The following is a 4,593-nucleotide window of genomic DNA, read 5'->3' as shown; positions in this document are numbered from 1 at the left end:
TACTACCCGTCCCGTACGAAGGACTGAATACGGGAGAATGGAAACAAAAGTCTTTACCGCTACTATTTTCTTTGAAAATCCTTAGATAGTTGTTGAACCGAAATTAATTTTTTGTGGAAACCAGTCTGCCTTCATCGAGATTTGACCCTTCTGCGTGAGGCGCAGAATTGTGTGCTTGCAGATGAAGAACTGATCCCTTGAGAGAGGGTTCGGACACTGGAGCTCTGTATCAGCTGTTCGATGCTGAGGATTTTAAGCCGCCAACACTATTAGCACCGGGCGGTTTCGATCGAAAAACTGATCTCCACAATGTTTCCTTTACCTCGAAACCTTTGGTTAGTCCTCACGAGCCGAAGTTATGCAGTATGTCACCAATAGGTCGCATTCATCAGGTCAAAACTTCGACGTTTCTACGTAGAAAACGAGGGCTGATTGAAGGGGGGTCTGTTGGCGGTCCGTGCACTCGCTTGGCTGCGACCCTCTCGACCTAGTGATCTGAGCGGCAAAGAGTGGCCCATGCTGCCCGCGTTAGTATAAATATAATGAAGACAGGTGATGGTGCGGGTGGGGGCTGAGGAAATGACGCGGAGGTATGACGGTGTGGTGGTTGTCGGACTTCGTCGATTTCGGATGTTGATTGGATGTTTTCGGAAACAAGGTTTTCTCGTCGTTGTCGATCTTATCTGGCGTCTTTATGGTCGGTATAGTTTTCGCCTCCGATATCTCCTCATAGGGAGGGAATTGTGCGGATTGTCGACCGGTTTGCGCGCTAGCTGCGTCGTCGATCTTTTACGGCTGGGCGTTTCACAGTGACCGTACGGTGGCGAAATTTGTTAATTCCCGTGCGCGCCGCAATTATGTTTTGCAGGAAGACTGATCGAACTCAGATCAGCAAATTTCTCAGTCAGAAATCATTAGGTTTTTTTCACGTCCGTTTGTGTTTTCCTTTCGTCTCCTTGTACTTGTGCACTGCAGCTGATATAATCAGAGTATGCTGAGCTACAAGACCGTCGCCAGAAATACTTTGCGGTGGTAACTTTCGGAGGGAGTACATCTTAACACCTTCTAACATCTAACCTTCAGCACACGATTATTTTGCCCAAAGAATTGCCCCATATAATCGTATGATGATAATCGGTGCATAATCGTCTGCGCTAATGTAATGCGCTGGCTAAGTATTCGATTATTCACCGATTCTCTGCGTAATCGATTATTTCGGCCCGATTTTTTCCCTGAATCGATTATGCTTGAATTTTATCATATGATACGATTAATCGATTACGGAAAGTTTTTCCCCGTCACTACTGGTTACCAACCAGACCGCACCGACAATTAACAATCGATAATATCGATCAAAGGTATCGATACACCCAGTATCACAAATACATAGGAAATGCATACATCACCAAATTTATGCATTCATATATTCCAACAATGATATTCGGTGAAATTTTTCCATCTGTTTTCGGCCTTCATTCCATCTCCACGCCACATTGTGTCATCGCCCTGTGTTTATGTTTCTGTCTCTTTGTTTCAATTTCTATCTGTTATTATGTTTGTAGTATATTCGCCTGTGGCGGCTGTGTGAATGGTGAATGTGAATTTGAAATATTTTTAACCTCTATGGTTAGTATCTTCTTGTTGGGATCAGTGTTCCCCGAAACGCATGCGCTATGTGTATCGTACTGTTTGTGTGATTGTGACTAAAAACTAATATTACTATATTCTTCTATAGTAGTAGTTCGTCTATAGTGATTGTATGGTATAATAGTTCCAGTGGCGCCGACTCCATGGGGCTTGAGGGGGCTCGGGCCCCCTCAAAAATTCGTCATGAGTTATAGGAAAAAATGTTTCATGCTTGTCAATTTTCCCCGAAGTGTCCAGATATCGAGATTCGAGTTATCAGGGTTCTATTTTGATATTATGACTCTTCTAAAATGCTTAAATAACTTAAAATAACTACTAATAAAATTTCCCGGGGCAAGATCCCCGGTTTTGGCCCCCCCAATATTTTTTGTAAGTCGGCGTCCCTGAATAGTTCGTCTTCAATACCTGAAGGGAAAAAACTATTATTTATATTACTATAATAACACTTTGACTGCAGGTAATACATTCAAAGAAAACTATTCGGGCTTCCAGCCAGGTGGTCTCTCTCCATTCCGCCGACGCACAGTGGTCCGAAATCGGAAAAAGCCGGACAAAATTCCAAAATAGTGTTTTTTGAGGTAGAGACTTGAAATTTGACGTATATGCTCACAAATGATTGGTGATCATGAAACAATAAGTCGTTTTTCATAGATCTCATCCGTTGCTAAGATACAGAGGACCAAACACGACCAAATTTCCAAAAACACGCCCGATCTCATTTTTCTTCGAAAAACTTAGAAGTTAAGCTGCTCGTAGAGTTCTTGAAGGATTTTAATGCAGTAAAAAACATTATATTCCAGTAATATGATACTTTATCTACATTTTACATTATTTTTAAATATTTTGGTTGATATCGAGGTGGTATAATGTCGCAAAATGGCGGCTCCGTTTTCATGGCAAAACCTGACATAAAGTAGACATTATCTTTAGTTTGAGAAATAATAGTTCTCCAATTTTTACTGAGAGTATTTAGTAGAGATAGCTTAAGAGTATAAAGCAAACATCTTGGAAAAAAGTTTGCAGCTGCGGAAATGAGCGCAACTTTTTTATCGCACTTCACGTCCCGGCTCCGCGACGCGGGGGCTTAGAGACTCTGAGACACTGTTGGATATTTCACTTTCTCTGGAACTTAATTATTTAAAGTCGTCGTTTTATGCACAGTAAATAGTCTCTATTGACCCTAAATACTTAATTTAAGATACTGCTAAGATATTTGATCGATATACTATGTTACTGAACGCGTAAATCTGGTAAACACGCTTTGGTTTCCAAACTCAACGGAATCAGGTCGTATATTACGAACATCCTTTGAGTAGGATTGAAGTTTTCTCGTGTCGACTGACATGTACAATTACCAGGAAAGGCAACAAATGGCATTCTATCACTAATTAATTCCCTTTTCAACCTTGCCGTGGAGGTGCGTGCCAAAAAGGCACTTTTTATCATGCCGCGCAGCCTTTGTTGTTATACAATGGATATTTAAGAAGACGGTTTTTCCGCTTCCTATCCTGTTTAGCATGCCATATAACCTATCACGAGGAAATTATAGTTATTAAGGGATAATAAGATGAATTAATAGCTTTTTTTTAAAGAAAATTTTGTTATATAATAATAAAATGTGAATTCATGCAGTTAGTATAATTTATGTGCATAAAGCGACGACTTTAAATAATTAAGTTCCAGAGAAAGTGAAATATCCAACAGTGTCTCAGAGTCTCTAAGCCCCCGCGTCGCGGAGCCGGGACGTGAAGTGCGATAAAAAAGTTGCGCTCATTTCCGCAGCTGCAAACTTTTTTCCAAGATGTTTGCTTTATACTCTTAAGCTATCTCTACTAAATACTCTCAGTAAAAATTGGAGAACTATTATTTCTCAAACTAAAGATAATGTCTACTTTATGTCAGGTTTTGCCATAAAAACGGAGCCGCCATTTTGCGACATTATACCACCTCGATATCAACCAAAATATTAAAAAATAATGTAAAATGTAGATAAAGTATCATATTACTGGAATATAATGTTTTTACTGCATTAAAATCCTTCAAGAACTCTACGAGCAGCTTAACTTCTAAGTTTTTCGAAGAAAAATGAGATCGGGCGTGTTTTTGGAAATTTGGTCGTGTTTGGTCCTCTGTATCTTAGCAACGGATGAGATCTATGAAAAACGACTTATTTTTTCATGATCACCAATCATTTGTGAGCATATACGTCAAATTTCAAGTCTCTACATCAAAAAACGCTATTTTGGAATTTTGTCCGGCTTTTTCCGATTTCGGACCACTATGCGACGTTTCGGAACACGAGTTGGGTTCCACCCCCAGGACTAATGGTGAGTGGACGGTCAGTTACTGGCCGCGCCGAAGGCGCGTCGATGTTTACTCTACCGGTGAGTCAATTTCACCACAACCAGGCAGTCAGAATTACAATAACACAGGTGACGTGCGCATATGTTCTGTTGTTTGTTTGAAGTGTTGTTTGTGTGAGGAGGAATCTAAAAATAGTGCAATTACAAAGAGATTTCGTTTTTTATCTTTTTATATATATTTTATTATTTTTAAATATATTTTTATTAGAATATTATTTTTTATTCTTTTTGAAAAATTGTTCTGTAAAAAACAATTAATATTCTTTTTTATTTTTTAATGAGCTTTTTCACAATAAGCTCTTGCCATTACATTCATATATTTTTTATTTTTTTTATTTTTTGTTTCTTATATGGCAAGTTGACGAAAAAATAAACAAGTAATTTGACAATACATTTCAGATAACCCTGTGATTTGAAGAAGGTAAAGACATAGAAAACACTCATAGACGAGTGATTTGGTAGGGCAGTGTATATGTTGTTAGGACACTTGGGTCGTAGTCCCATAAGTCTATAATTAGTGCATTACCTGTCCCCTTCGGCCTGAACTTAAAATTACTAATTAGGTGTGACGAAGTCATTGATG

Source organism: Ischnura elegans, chromosome 7 (genome assembly GCF_921293095.1).
Source record: "Ischnura elegans chromosome 7, ioIscEleg1.1, whole genome shotgun sequence".
NCBI classification, from domain to species: domain Eukaryota; kingdom Metazoa; phylum Arthropoda; class Insecta; order Odonata; family Coenagrionidae; genus Ischnura; species Ischnura elegans.
The sequence above is the reverse complement of the archived record's forward strand: the minus strand, read 5'-3'. Positions refer to the sequence as shown.